Source organism: Nerophis lumbriciformis, linkage group LG06 (assembly GCF_033978685.3).
Source record: "Nerophis lumbriciformis linkage group LG06, RoL_Nlum_v2.1, whole genome shotgun sequence".
In the NCBI taxonomy this organism is placed as follows: Eukaryota; Metazoa; Chordata; class Actinopteri; order Syngnathiformes; family Syngnathidae; genus Nerophis; species Nerophis lumbriciformis.
Window position 1 is genome coordinate 11,615,368 of NC_084553.2, and position 17,272 is coordinate 11,632,639.

The following is a 17,272-nucleotide window of genomic DNA, read 5'->3' on the forward strand; positions in this document are numbered from 1 at the left end:
GTCTGAAAAAAATGCTAGCATGCTAACAGGCATGATTCGTCAAGTGACAAAATGATTTGACGCTGAGTTGTATATCTGCGAAATTAGCAAAAAAAAGCTAGCGTGCTAACAAAATATGCTAACAAAATATGACTTTGGTGTATACAGTACCTTCAAAACAAGCTGAAAAAAATGCTAGCATGCTAACAGGTATGATTCGTCAAGTAACAAAATATTTGACGCTGAGTTTTAATGTGCAAAATTAGCAAAACAAGCTAGCGTGCTAACAAAATATGCTAACAAAATATGACTATGGTGTATACAGCACCTGCAAAACTAGCTGAAAAAAATGCTAACGTGCTAACAGGTATCATTTGTCAAGTAACAAAATATTTGACGCTGAGTTGTATATCTGCAAAATTAGCAAAACAAGCTAGCGTGCTAACAAAATATGCTAACAAAATATGACTATGGTGTATACAGTACCTACAAAACCAGCTGAAAAAATGCTCGCATGCTAACAGGTATGATTCATCAAGTAACAACATAGTTGACGCTGAGTTTTAATGTGCAAAATTAGCAAAACAAGCTAGCGTGCTAACAAAATATGCTAACCAAATATGACTATGGTGTATACAGTACCTACAAAACCAGCTGAAAAAAATGCTAGCATGCTAACAGGTATGATTCGTCAAGTAACAAAATATTTGACGCTGAGTTGTATGTCTGCAAAATTAGCAAAACAAGCTAGCGTGCTAACAAAATATGCTTACAAAATATGACTATGGTGTATACAGTACCTTCAAAATTAGCTGAAAAAAATGATAGCATGCTAACAGGTATGATTCGTCAAGTAACAAAATATTTGACGCTGAGTTGTATATATGCAAAATTAGCAAAACAAGCTAGCGTGCTAACATTAGCATGCATCAAGTACCAAAATATGACTATGGTGTATACAGTACCTACAAAACCAGCTGAAAAAAATGCTCGCATGCTAACAGGTATCATTCATCAAGTAACAACATATTTGACGCTGAGTTTTAATGTGCAAAATTAGCAAAACAAGCTAGCGTGCTAACAAAATATGCTAACCAAATATGACTATGGTGTATACAGTACCTACAAAACTGGCTGAAAAAAATGTTAGCATGCTAACAGGTATGATTCGTCAAGTAACAACATATTTGACGCTGAGTTTTAATGTGCAAAATTAGCAAAACAAGCTAGTGTGCTAACAAAATATGACTATGGTGTATACAGTACTTACAAAACTGGCTGAAAAAAATGCTAGCATGCTAACAGGCATGATTCGTCAAGTGACAAAATGATTTGACGCTGAGTTGTATATCTGCGAAATTAGCAAAAAAAAGCTAGCGTGCTAACAAAATATGCTAACAAAATATGACTTTGGTGTATACAGTACCTTCAAAACAAGCTGAAAAAAATGCTGGCATGCTAACAGGTATGATTCGTCAAGTAACAAAATATTTGACGCTGAGTTTTAATGTGCAAAATTAGCAAAACAAGCTAGCGTGCTAACAAAATATGACTATGGTGTATACAGTACCTACAAAACTGGCTGAAAAAAATGCTATCATGCTAACAGGTATGATTCGTCAAGTGACAAAATGATTTGACGCTGAGTTGTATATCTGCAAAATTAGCAAAACAAGCTAGCGTGCTAACATTAGCATGCTAACGATTGTGTTAGCTACTTTGGAGAGCCCTGTTGTAGCGCTTCAAAGGAAGCCAAGGAGGACCAAAGCGTGTGTTGAAATCAGTGACGAGGCGTAACAAAGACCTTTCGACCGCCAACAGGCGCGCGGGGAAGGCGGCGAGGAGCTCAGCGGCTTGATTTAAAGCGCGCCAATAACAATGATGTCAAAGGAGAAGAGAGAAAAGGCACATTTTAAAGAATAAAAGAAGGTGCTGGCAGCTATCGGCGCAGGAAATCAGCAACACGAGCGACACGTCAGGAGTTTCTCCGCTCAAAGGCCTCGCTGACTGACGGAGCGACGCCATTGTGGCGCCGCTCATCCGCTTTCTCCTCGACGCTGGATTAGCCGCACTTTTACTTCAGCTTTGTCAAACGTAATCACGCGCAGGAGAGATAAAGCTCGGCGGAGACGACGACCCCGGCGTGCTGCCGCAGCGCCTCGGAGACGTTGCTAAAGAAGTCCCACTTCCATTATTTAAAACACGGGCGTCCAAACTTTTGCCAGCCAACAATGTCAGAATATGGACACGACAATATTGCATACCGGTAACAATAGCGGGTTAAATACGCTAAAACGTTAGTGTGAGTACACTATAACATTATCGTACTATACTGTTAGCATATTGATGCTACAATGGTTTACTTTACAATAATATCGGCATGTATAGGTTATAACCAGTGTTGGGTTAATTACTGAAGACCAGTAACTAGTTACAGTTATTAGTTACTTTATTTCAAAAGTAACTCAGTTACTAACTCAGTTACTTACACCAAAAAAGTAATGTGTTACTGTGAAAAGTAACTATTCAGTTACTGCTTTTTCTTTTTCTTTTTTTTTTTTAAGGCTCCCATTAATGCCCTTTTAGCCTTCATTTCAGTACTGTTGTGGTCTACATACAACACACAAAGACAAAGATGTGTTTCAAAGGGCCAGTTTATTTCAGGCCAGGACAAATTGACAAAACTATTTTAAATAGCTGCAACAAAATGGCACTTTAACTTTAACTTTAAGTAGATAGGATCTTTGATCCAAGAATAAACTTACATTTAACTAAAATGTTATTTTCTTTGTGCTCGACAAAAGAAAAGTATTGAGAATGTCTCCATGTTAAGAAACTCGACTTCTGGCTTCAGCATGATGTCTTGTTAGTTGTTATGAGAGTAGCGTATGTGTGTGTGTGTGTGGCCCTTTAAGATATGACAGCATGTGAGGTGAGTGACGTCAGTGAGTGAGTGGGCGAGAGGTGAGGGAATGGCAACAGCGAGTGCGTGCAGGTGCTCTAGCTTGGTGGATGGCTGCGTCCAATATAGTCACAAAGTTGCAACAAACGTCATTCACCCTCAGCTGTAAAGACCCACTTCCGATTAAAGTGAAGGTTGTTAGCCCCGAAATACAAACCCCGTTTCCATATGAGTTGGAAAATTGTGTTAGATGTAGATATAAACGGAATACAATGATTTGCAGATCCTTTTCAACCCATATTCAGTTGAATATGCTACAAAGACAACATATTTGATGTTCAAACTCATAAACTTTTTTTTTTTTTCGCAAATATTAATTAACTTAGAATTTCATGGCTGCAACACGTGCCAAAGTAGTTGGGAAAGGGCATGTTCACCACTGTGTTACATGGCCTTTCCTTTTAACAACACTCAGCTAACGTTTGGGAACTGAGAAGACACATTTTTTAAGCTTCTCAGGTGGAATTCTTTCCCATTCTTGCTTGATGTACAGCTTAAGTTGTTCAACAGTCCGGGGGTCTTCGTTGTGGTATTTTAGGCTTCATAATGCACCACACATTTTCAATGGGAGACAGGTTTGGACTACAGGCAGGCCAGTCTAGTACCCGCACTCTTTTACGATGAAGCCACGTTGATGTAACACGTGGCTTGGCATTGTCTTGCTGAAATAAAAAGGGGCGTCCATGGTAACGTTGCTTGGATGGCAACATATGTTGCTCCAAAACCTGTATGTACCTTTCAGCATTAATGGCGCCTTCACAGATGTGTAAGTTACCCATGCCTTGGGCACTAATACACCCCCATACCATCACAGATGCTGGCTTTTCAACTTTGCGCCTATAACAATCCGGATGGTTCTTTTCCTCTTTGGTCCGGAGGACACGACGTCCACAGTTTCCAAAAACAATTTAAAATGTGGACTCGTCAGACCACAGAACACTTTTCCACTTTGTATCAGTCCATCTTAGATGAGCTCAGGCCCAGCGAAGCCGACGGCGTTTCTGGGTGTTGTTGATAAACGGTTTTCGCCTTGCAAAGGAGAGTTTTAACTTGCACTTACAAATGTAGCGACTAACTGTAGTTACTGACAGTGGGTTTCTGAAGTGTTCCTGAGCCTATGTAGTGATATCCTTTACACACTGATGTTGCTTGTTGATGCAGTACAGCCTGAGGGATCGAAGGTCACGGGCTTAGCTGCTTACGTGCAGTGATTTCCCCAGATTCTCTGAACCCTTTGATGATATTACGGACCGTAGATGGTGAAATCCCTAAATTCCTTGCAGTAGCTGGTTGAGAAAGGTTTTTCTTATACTGTTCAACAATTTGCTCACGCATTTGTTGTCAAAGTGGTGACCCTCGCCCCATCTTTGTTTGTGAATGACTGAGCATTTCATGGAATCTACTTTTATACCCAATCATGGCACCCACCTGTTCCCAATTTGCCTGTTCACCTGTGGGATGTTCCAAATAAGTGTTTGATGAGCATTCCTCAACTTTATCAGTATTTATTGCCACCTTTCCCAACTTCTTTGTCACGGGTTGCTGGCATCAAATTCTAAAGTTAATGATTATTTGCAAAAAAAAAAAATGTTTATCAGTTTGAACATCAAATATGTTGTCTTTGTAGCATATTCAACTGAATATGGGTTGAAAATGATTTGCAAATCATTGTATTCCGTTTATATTTACATCTAACACAATTTCCAAACTCATATGGAAACGAGGTTTGTATATAGGCCCTGGAGGAATGTCTCCCCTGCGCCCCTCAACTACGGTCTGGGAGACCCCCCCCCCCCACCCACACAAAGCACGCCTTTTCTTTTCCTTGACACTGCAGCGCTCCAATAAAACACACTCGGATCTTCTGTTTCTAGCCGTTACTACAAAAAAAAAAAGAAGTAAAATAACGCAGTAACGCATCATGTAGTAACGGTAACTGAGTTACTGAATATAAAAAATAACGCGTTAGATTACTAGTTACCGCCAAAACTAACGGCGTTACAGTAACGCGTTAGTCCCAACACTGGTTATAACATTATCCTGTTAACATTATATTGTTAGCATGAGTACACTATAATATTACAATTTTCATACTATATTGTTAGCATATGAATGCTATCGGTGCTCCAGTATATGTATTGTTTACACCAATGGTCCCCAACCTTTTTGTAGCTGCGGACCGGTCAACGCTTGAAAATTTGTCCCAAGAACATTAACAGAAAGAAACAACCCTTTTGTGCAAATGAGTGTGAACGAGTGTAAATGGGGGAGGGAAGTTTTTTTGGGTTGGTGTACTAATTGTAAGTGTATCTTGTGTTTTTTATGTTGATTTAATAAAATAAAAAAAATTAAAAAAAATGAATTAAAAAAAAAAAAATATATATATATACATATATATATATATATATATATATATATATATATTTTTTTTTTTTTTTTTTTTTTTTTTCTTGTGCGGCCCAGTGGTTGGGGACCACTGGTTTACACTATAATGAATTACCGATACCGAAATCAACCAATACCGATATATACAGTCGTGGAATTAACACATTATTATGCCTAATTTGGACAACCAGGTATGGTGAAGATAAGGTCCTTTTAAAAAAAAATAATAATAAAAAAATTAAGATAAATAAATTAAAAACATTTTCTTGAATAAAAAAGAAAGTAAAACAATATAAAAACAGTTACATAGAAACTAGTAATTAATAAAAATGAGTAAAATGAACTGTTAAAGGTTAGTACTATTAGTGGACCAGCAGCACGCACAATCATGTGTGCTTACTGACTGTATCCCTGCAGACTGTATTGATATATATTGATATATAATGTAGGAACCAGAATATTGATAACAGAAAGAAACAACCCTTTTGTGTGAATGAGGGACGTTTTTTGGGTTGGTGCACTAATTGTAAGAGTATCTTGTGTTTTTTATGTTGATTTAATTAAAAAGAATAAATAAATAAATACATTTAAAAAAAACGATACCGATGATAATAAAAAAAAAAAACGATACTGATAATTTCCGATATTACATTTTAAAGCATTTATCGGCCGATAATATCGGCCTGCCGATATTATCGGCCGACATCTCTAAATATTGGCACATTAGTGTGTTAGCTTGTATTGTTAGCATAAGTACACTATAATATTACAATGTTCATACTATATTGTTAGCATATGAATGCTATTATATTGGCATGTATGCTTTACAACATTAGCATGTTTACACCGTAATATTAGCATGAGTGCATTATCATGTTCATACTACACTGTTAGCATATGGATGCTATAATATTAGCATGTATATTGTGTAACAATATCAAGTTAATACTATACTGTTAGCATATGAATGCTATAATGTTAGCATTAATATTTTGTAACAATATGGTGTTAATACTATACTGTTAGCATATGAATGCTATAATGTTAGCATTAATATTGTGTAACAATATGGTGTTAATACTATACGGTTAGCATATGAATGCTATAATGTTAGCATTAATATTTTGTAACAATATTGTGTTAATACTATACGGTTAGCATATGAATGCTATAATGTTAGCATTTGTATTTTGTAACAATATTGTGTTAATACAATACTGTTAGCATATGAATGCTGTAATGTTAGCATTAATATTTTGTAACAATATGGTGTTAATACAATACGGTTAGCATATGAATGCTATAATATTGGCATGTATACTTTACAACATTAGTATGTTTACGCCGTAATGTTAGCATGAGTGCATGTACACTATAATATTACAATGTTCATACTATATTGTTAGCATGTGAATGCTATAGTAATGGCATGTATACGCTGTAATGTTAGCATGAGTTCACGCGACACTGTTAGCATATGGATGCTATAATGTTAGCATTGATATTTTGTAACAATATGGTGTTAATACTATACTGTTAGCATATGAATGCTATAATGTTAGCATTGATATTTTGTAACAATATCGTGTTAATACTATACGGTTAGCATATGAATGCTATAATGTTAGCATGTATATTTTGTAACAATATGGTGTTAATATTACACTGTTAGCATATGAATGCTATAATGTTAGTATTAATATTTTGTAACAATATGGTGTTAATACTACACTGTTAGCATATGGATGCTATAATGTTAGCATTAATATTTTGTAACAATATGGTGTTAATACTATACTGTTAGCATATGGATGCTATAATGTTAGCATTAATATTTTGTAACAATATGGTGTTAATACTATACTGTTAGCATATGAATGCTATAATGTTAGCATTAATATTTTGTAACAATATGGTGTTAATACTATACTGTTAGCATATGAATGCTATAATGTTAGCATTAATATTTTGTAACAATATCGTGTTAATACTATACGGTTAGCATATGAATGCTATAATGTTAGCATTTATATTTTGTAACAATAATGTGTTAATACAATACTGTTAGCATATGAATGTTATAATGTTAGCATTTATATTTTGTAACAATATGGTGTTAATACTATACGGTTAGCATAGGAATGCAATAATATTGGCATGTATACTTTACAACATTAGTATGTTTACGCCGTAATGTTAGCATGAGTGCATGTACACTATAATATTATAATGTTTATACTATATTGTTAGCATATGAATGCTATAGTAATGGCATGTATACCATGTAATGTTAGCATGAGTGCATTATAACATTATCATGTTCACGCGACACTGTTAGCATATGGATGCTATAATGTTAGCATTGATATTTTGTAACAATATCGTGTTAATACTATACGGTTAGCATATGAATGTTATAATGTTAGCATGTATATTTTGTAACAATATGGTGTTAATATTACACTGTTAGCATATGAATGCTATAATGTTAGCATTAATATTTTGTAACAATATGGTGTTAATACTATACTGTTAGCATATGGATGCTATAATGTTAGCATTAATATTTTGTAAAAATATAGTGTTAATACTATACTGTTAGCATATGGATGCTATATTGTTAGCATTAATATTTTGTAACAATATCGTGTTAATACTATACTGTTAGCATATGAATGCTATAATGTTAGCATTAATATTTTGTAACGATATGGTGTTAATACTATACCGTTAGCATATGGATACTATAATGTTAGCATTAATATTTTGTAACAATATCGTTTTAATACTATACGGTTAGCATATGGATGCTATCATGTTAGCATTAATATTTTGTAACAATATCGTGTTAATACCATACTGTTAGCATATGGCGGCAATAATATTGGCTCGTACATTGGCTCGTGCATACACTTTCTCACGCGGTTAGCGTCACGTGCAATTAGCTCGGCGCTCACGTGCTTGCACACACCCCGCCAGCGTGTGTACTTGAGTGTGGAGTGTTTACCATAGCAACCAGATGAAATTAGAGCGAGTGATTAGCGCTTATTAGCGAGCGATGCTGTCACTATATTCTTATCACTTGCTGTGTAAACACTTGTACGGTGCAGACCCCCCCCCCTCCCCCTCCTGGTCACGTGACAGTCACCGAGGCTCCGCCCCCAAGCAGCAACCTCTGCTTTGTTTCCCTCCTAATAAAGCAGGAGAATTAACCATCACACTTCATGTAATGAGGGGGGGGGGGGACATATTGACTGGTGGCGCCCTCGGCGCACGTTTGCGTTTAATACCCGTTGTCACATGACTTCCTTCTTTGTAATTAATATTCAAATGAACGCTTTTATTAGGAGCGAACCCTCTCGCTCGTCCGGGAGACTTTGCTGGCGACTGCAATATCATCGACTTGTACGCCGTGTTGTCCGTGGGGGAGTCAAGGAGACGAGGGAAGGAGGAGTCAAGGAGACAAGGGACGAAGGAGCCAAGGAGACGAGGGAGGGAGGAGCCAAGAAGACGAGGGACGGAGGAGCCAAGAAAACGAAGGACGGAGGAGTCAAGGAGACGAGGGACGGAGGAGCCAAGGAGCCGGAGGAGCCAAAAAAACGAGGGACGGAGGGGAGACGAGGGACGGAGGAGCCAAGGAGACGAAGGAGCCAAAAAAACGAGGGACGGAGGTGACGAGAGACGGAGGAGCCGAGGAGATGAGGGACGGAGGAGTTGAGGAGACGAGGGACGGAGGTGACGAAGGACGGAGGTGACGAAGGACGGAGGTGACGAGGGACGGAGGAGCCGAGGGACGGAGGAGCCGAGGAGACGAGGGACAGAGGGGCCGAGGAGACGAGGGACAGAGGAGCCGAGGAGACGAGGGACAGAGGGGCCGAGGACAAGAGGGATGGAGGAGCCGAGGACACGAGGGACGGAGGAGCCGAGGAGACAAGGGACGGGGGACGGAGGTGACGAGAGACGGAGGAGCCGAGGAGACGAGGGACGGAGGGGTCGAGGAGACGAGGGACGGAGGAGCCGAAGAGACGAGGGACGGAGAGGTCGAGGAGACGAGGGACGGAGGGGCCAAAGAGACGAGGGACGGAGGAGCCGAGAAGACGAGGATCGGAGGAGCCGAGTAGACGAGGGACGGGGGAGACGAGGAGACGAGGGACGGAGGAGCCGAGGAGACGAGGGATGGAGGAGCCCAGGAGATGAGGGATGGAGGTGCCAAGGAGACAAGGGACGGAGGAGCCAAGGAGACGAGGGACGGGGGAGCCAAGGAGACGAGGGACGGAGGAGCCAAGGAGACGAGGGACGGAGGAGTCGAGGAGACGAGGGACGGGGGACGGAGGAGACGAGGGACGGAGGAGCCGAGGAGACGAGGGACGGGGGACAGAGGAGACGAGGGACGGAGGAGCCGAGGGACGGAGGATCCGAGGAGACGAGGGACGGGGGACGGAGGAGACGGGGGACGGAGGAAACGAGGAGACGACGGACGGAGGAGCCAAGGAGACGAGAGACGGAGTAGCCAAGGAGATTAGGCTCCTGATGGCTGCTGGTTAGCGCCTTGCATGGCAGCTCCCGCCATCAGTGTGTGAATGTGTGTGTGAATGGGTAAATGTGGAAGTAGTGTCAAAGCGCTTTGAGTACCTTGAAGGTAGAAAAGCGCTATACAAGTATAACCCATTTATCATTTATAATTAGTTTGAAATGCTAACTATCTGCTATAGCAGATCATAGTAACTGCTTGCCTTGTATGTTAACTAGCTACTAACCTAACATGTTAACTAGCTGCTAGTCTAGCATGCTAACTGTTTTTTAAGCCTAGCATATTAATTAACTTTTAGCCTAGCATACTAACTAGCTTTTGGCCTAACATGTTTACTGGCTGCTAACTCAACAAGCTGACTAAATGCCAGTTTGAAATGCTAACCAGCTGCCAGCCTATCATACTAAGTAACTGCTAGTCTAGAATACTAACTAGCTGGTAGCCTAACATGCTAATGATGGCTAGCCTAGCATGCAAATTAACTGCGAATTTAGCATGCTAACTAGCTGCTATAGCCAATCATATTAACTGCTAGCCTAGTATGTTAACTAACTGCTAGCCTAAGATGTTAACTAGCTGCTAGTATAGCATGCTAACTAGTTTTTAAGCCTAGCATATTAACTAACTTTTAGCCTAACATGTTAACTAGCTTTTAGCCTAACATGCTTACTACCTGCTAACTCAGGAAGCTATCTAAATGCTAGTTTGAAATGCTAACTCGTTTTTAGCCTAGCATGGTAACTAACTTTTAGTCTAGCATGCTAACTAGCTTTTAGCCTAACATGTTGACTGGCTGCTAACTCAGCATGCTAACTAAATTCTAGTTTGAAATGCTAACCAGCTGCTAGCCTATCATAACAACTAACTGCTAGTCTAGAATATTAACTAGCTGATAGCCTAACATGCTAATGATGGCTAGCCTAGCATGCAAATTAACTGCGAGTTTAGCATGCTAACTAGCTGCTATAGCCAATCATATTAACTGCTTGCCTAGTATGTTAACTAACTGCTAGCCTAAGATGTTAACTAGCTGCTAGTATAGCATGCTAGCTAGTTTTTAAGCCTAGCATATAAACAAACTTTTAGCCTAACATGCTAACTAGCTTTTAGCCTAACATGTTTACTACCTGCTAACTCAGGAAGCTATCTAAATGCTAGTTTGAAATGCTAACTCGTTTTTAGCCTAGCATGGTAACTAACTTTTAGTCTAGCATGCTAACTAGCTTTTAGCCTAACATGTTTACTGGCTGCTAACTCAGCTTGCTAACTAAATTCTAGTTTGAAATGCTAACCAGCTGCTAGCCTATCATAACAACTAACTGCTAGGCTAGAATATTAACTACCTAATAGCCTAACATGCTAATGATGGCTAGCCTAGCATGCAAATTAACTGCAAATTTACCATGCTAACTAGCTGCTATAGCCAATCATACTAACTGCTAGCCTAGTATATCAACTAACTGCTAGCCTAACATGTCAACTAACTGCTAGTCTAGCATCCTAACTAGTTTTTAAGCCTAGCATATTAACTAACTTTTAGCCTAACATTCTAACTAGCTTTTAGCCTAACATGCTTACTACCTGCTAACTCAGGAAGCTATCTAAATGCTAGTTTGAAATGCTAACTCGTTTTTAGCATAGCATGGTAACTAACTTTTAGTCTAGCATGCTAACTAGCTTTTAGCCTAACATGTTAACATGCTAACTAAATTCTAGTTTGAAATGCTAACCAGCTGCTAGCCTATCATAACAACTAACTGCTAGTCTAGAATATTAACTACCTAATAACCTAACATGCTAATGATGGCTAGCCTAGCATGCAAATTAACTGCAAATGTACCATGCTAACTAACTGCTATAGCCAATCATACTAACTGCTATCCTAGTATGTTAACTAACTGCTAGCCTAACATGTCAACTAGCTGCTAGTCTAGTATGCTAACTAGTTTTTAAGCCTAACATGTTTACTGGCTGCTATCTCATGATGCTAACTAAATACTAGTTTGAAATGCTAACTAGTTCTTAGCCTAGCATGGTAATTGTATAAACTTTTAGTCTCGCATACTAACTAGCTTTTAGCCTAACATGTTTACTGGCTGCTAACTAAATTCTAGTTTGAAATTATAACTAGCTGCTAGTCTAACATGCCAACTAGCTTCTAGCCTAGCATGCTAATTAACTGCTGGCCTCGCATGTTAACTAGCTGCTAGTCTAACATACTAACTAACTGCTAGCCCAACACACCAATTAGCTGTTTGCCTAGCATATTAACTAGCATGTAAACTACCTGGTAGCCTAACATACTAACTAACACGACAACTAGCTGCTAGCTTAGCATGTTAACTAGCTACTAGCCTAACATGCTAACTAGCTGTTAGCCTAACATGCTAACTAGCTGCTAGCCATCAGGTTTTTTGGGGGGTCAGTGATTTTGCTTTTGTTTATTCAAAGCAGCAAACTCAAATTTGTGTAAACAAAAATGACTTCCTGTCGGCGTGGAAGAAGATAAAAGAGACAAGAAGATTCTTCATTTGCCATTTCACTTAGAAAGTACAACACCCATATTTTAAATGTTTTTTTTGTTGTTGTTGTTTTTTTCAAACAAGAGCCTACCTCGATGTCGGGCGCGTCCTCCGAAGCGCGAGGATGAAGTTGCGGGGGTCGGCGCCCAGATGTTGTTGGTGAATATGGCGTCGGACGCCTTCATTAAAAAAAAAAGGCGGGCGCCATGTTGACTTGAATAACGACGCCACAAAGTGGAATGCGGAGCAACAACATGATCTACTTTCTCCTGGCTGCACATTTGAATTGGTAATGTCAAATCTTTGTTTACGCGCCGCCATTGACTAATGAAGACTATGTGCACAACTTATTGACTCATGACCATAATTGTTTAATTATTAATCACTTTAGCGCCGCATTAGCATTTGAAACGCTTCAACTTTGTTGTCTGACGCCACGCATGAGGGGGCTCACGTGTGCCGGGGCCCCCGTCGCACGCCATATAGGCTCCTCCAGGTTTGACACGCGGGAGGAAAATATCCAATATAATTCATCTGTGCCGGGGTCAAATTGTGAGTACAACGGTTCAACACTCGCAAGTGTAATGTATGATGACTATAGGTATCCATCCATCTTCTTCCGCTTATCCGAGGTCGGGTCGCGGGGGCAGCAGCCTAAGCAGGGAAGCCCAGACTTCCCTCTCCCCAGCCAGTTCATCCAGCTAGTCCCGGGGGATCCCGAGGCGTTCCCAGGCCAGCCGGGAGACATAGTCTTCCCAACGTGTCCTGGGTTTTCCCCGTGGCCTCCTACCGGTCGGACTTGCCCTAAACACCTCCCTAGGAAGGCGTTTGGGTGGCATCCTGACCAGATGCCCGAACCACCTCATCGGGTTCCTCTCGTGGAGGAGCAGCGGCTTTACTCTGAGCTCCTCCCGGATGACGGAGCTTCTCACCCTATCTCTAAGGTAGAGACCCGAGACCCCCAACTCATTTGTACCCGTGATCTTGTCCTTTCGGTCATAACCCAAAGCTCATGACCATAAGTGAGGATGGGAACGTAGATCGACCGGTAAATTGAGAGCTTTGCCTTCCGGCTCAGCTCCTTCTTCACCACAACGGTTCGATACAGCATTACTGAAGACGCCGCACCGATACGCCCGTCGATCTCACGATCCACTCTTCCCTCACTCGTGAACAAGACTTTGGGGTACTTGAACTCCTCCACTTGGGGCAGGGTCTCCTCCCCAACCTGCAGATGGCACTCCATCCAAAAAATTATCTATCATATTAACGTTAGCATGCTAACAAGTATCATTCGTCAAGTAACAAAATATACGACACCAAAGTGTATACCTGTTAAATTAGCTAAAAATGCTAACTGTAACAGACGTCAAAGTACCAAAACATGTGTACCTGAAAAATTTAGATTAGCATGCATCAACTACCAAAATATGACTGAAATGTATACTTAAAATTTAAAAAAAAGCTAGCGTATTAACGTTAGCATGCTAACAAGTATCATTCGTCAAGTAAGAAAATATACCACACTGAGTAATATACCTGTTAAATTAGCTAAAAATGCTAACTGTAATGTACGACAAAGTACCAAAACATGTGTACCTGAAAAATTAACATTAGCATGCATCAACTACCAAAATATGACTAAAATGTATACTTAAATTTAAAAAAAAGCTAGCGTATTAACGTTAGCATGCTTAAAGGTATCATTCGTTAAGTAACAAAATATGCGACACTGAGGTGTATACCTGTTAAATTAGCTAAAAATGCTAACTGTAACATACGTCAAAGTACCAAAACATGTGTACCTGAAAAATTGACATTAGCATGCATCAACTACCAAAATATGACTGATATGTATATACCTAAAAAAAGCTAGCATATTAACGTTAGCATGCTAACAAGTATCATTCGTCAAGTAAGAAAATATACCACACTGAGTAGTATACCTCTTAAATTAGCTAAAAATGCTAACTGTAACGTACGACAAAGTACCAAAACATGTGTACCTGAAAAATTTACATTAGCATGCATCAACTACCAAAATATGACTGAAATGTATATACCTAAAAAAAAAAACTAGCATATTAACGTTAGCATGCTAACAAGTATCATTCGCCAAGTAAGAAAATATACCACACTGAGTAGTATACCTGTTAAATTAGCTAAAAATGATAACTGTAATGTACGACAAAGTACCAAAACATGTGTACCTGAAAAATTTACATTAGCATGCATCAACTACCAAAATATGACTGAAATGTATACTTAAAATTTAAAAAAAGCTAGTGTATTAACGTTAGCATGCTAACAGGTATCATTTGTCAAGTAACACAATATGGGACACTGAGGTGTATACCTGTTAAATTAGCTAAAAATGCTAACTGTAACATATGTCAAAGTACTAAAACGTGTACCTGACAAATTTACATTAGCATGCATCAACTACCAAAGTATGACTGAAATGTATACCTAAAGAAAATAAAAAAGCTATCATATTAACTTTAGCATGCTAACAAGCATCATTTGTCAAGTAAGAAAATATACCACACTGAGTAGTATACCTGTTAAATTAGCTAAAAATGCTAACTGTAACGTACGTCAAAATACCAAAACATGTGTACCTGAAAAATTAACATTAGCATGCATCAACTACCAAAATATGACTGAAATGTATACTTAAATTAAAAAAAAGCTAGTGTATTAACGTTAGCATGCTAACAGGTATCATTTGTCAAGTAACACAATATGGGACACTGAGGTGTATACCTGTTAAATTAGCTAAAAATGCTAACTGTAACATATGTCAAAGTACTAAAACGTGTACCTGACAAATTTACATTAGCATGCATCAACTACCAAAGTATGACTGAAATGTATACCTAAAGAAAATAAAAAAGCTATCATATTAACTTTAGCATGCTAACAAGCATCATTTGTCAAGTAAGAAAATATACCACACTGAGTAGTATACCTGTTAAATTAGCTAAAAATGCTAACTGTAACGTACGTCAAAATACCAAAACATGTGTACCTGAAAAATTAACATTAGCATGCATCAACTACCAAAATATGACTGAAATGCATACTTAAATTTAAAAAAAAGCTAGCGTATTAACATTAGCATGCTTACAGGTATCATTCGTTAAGTAACACAATATGCGACAATGAGGTGTATACCTGTTAAATTAGCTAAAAATGCTAACTGTAACATACGTCAAAGTACTAAAACATGTGTTCCTGAAAAATTAACATTAGCATGCATCAACTACCAAAGTATGACTGAAATGTATACCTAAAAAAAAAAAGCTATCATATTAACTTTAGCATGCTAAAAAGTATCATTCGTCAAGTAACAAAATATGCGACACTGAGGTGTATACCTGTTAAATTAGCTAAAAATGCTAACTGTAACGTACGACAAAGTACCAAAACGTGTACTTGAAAAATTAACATTAGCATGCATCAATTACCAAAATATGACTGAAATATATATACCTAAAAATACCTAAAAAAAAGCTAGTATATTAACGTTAGCATGCTAACAGGTCTCATTCGTCAAGTAACAAAATATTTGACGCTGAGGTGTATACCTGCAAAATTAGCTCGTGCTAGGGTCCGTACTTTGAACAGCCCTGGCTTATTGTACCCTTCTGTGCTGTGTCGTGTAGCACGTTTAGCTAGTCCTCATCCTCCAGTGATAATAGTACTTGTAAGAAACAGGTTTTTTTCCGCCATGGAGGCGAAGATTGCTGATTTAGCTTCTCTGAGGAGGGACGTTAGCTGCTCATTTCAACATCATTTATATTGTTTATATTGCGCAACTCTACTAAACAGCGCTCTGATTGGTCGGTTTAATTTATTGGCCAATAGTAATGGAGTATTGATATCATTAGTTCATTTAGTAATGTTTATGCTTAACAATGTTTAATTTAGGCCAAAAATATGTGGAATATATGGGGCGGTATAGCTCGGTTGGTAGAGCGGCCGTGCCAGCAACTTGAGGGTTCCATGTTCGATCCCCGCTTCCACCATCCTAGTCACTGCCGTTGTGTCCTTGGGCAAGACACTTCACCCACATGCTCCCAGTGCCACCCACACTGCTTTAAATGTAACTTAGATATGTAAAGCGCTTTGAGTCACTAGAGAAAAGCGCTATATAAATATAGTTCACGTCACTTCACAGAATATGCTACATTTAGAATAAAAAAAGTAGCTTAGAAGTGGTTGAATTTGGGGTTCCATTACGACTCCCATCATGCTTTGCTGTTCCTGGCTCTGCTTTTAAATGTCAACGTTGTGACCACAGCTATTTGCAAATGAGGCGGGGGCAACAATGCGCTCATTCTTCTGCTGCTGTCAGGACAATGCGGGGTCCCGACTTGTATGTTCCCACACTTCCTGTTCAGTGCGCATAATTCATAAACCCCCCACCACTGGCGTCGACTTAAAAGGAGACATTGTGTATTGTGTGCCGCCTGATGACGTCACACTTCTGACTGGATCCACCAGGTGGGCCGGGGTGCAGGTGTCTTCACGCTTTGACCAATCAGCTGATTAGGGACGCAGGTAGGAAAGGACAAGGCTGTGGCCACGCCCCCTCATCCTTAAAACTGTTCCGCGTTCATGGTGACCACATTGAAGATTGACCCAAATAAAGCAGGGGTGACCTAACTTTTTCTACCGAGGGCCACAAGTTGTTTTAATATTTTTCATTGTCAAAACCATTATAATATTTGAGGCTTCCATCATGTTGGTCCTAGGGACCCTGAAAGGTCTCAGTTATAAAAATGTTCAAAAATTATTTACATATTAACTTTTTTAATTATTATCTTTAGATCAACTTCAGGTCTATCCGTCCATATAAACTTGTTTTTATTTAATTTTTTTAATGTT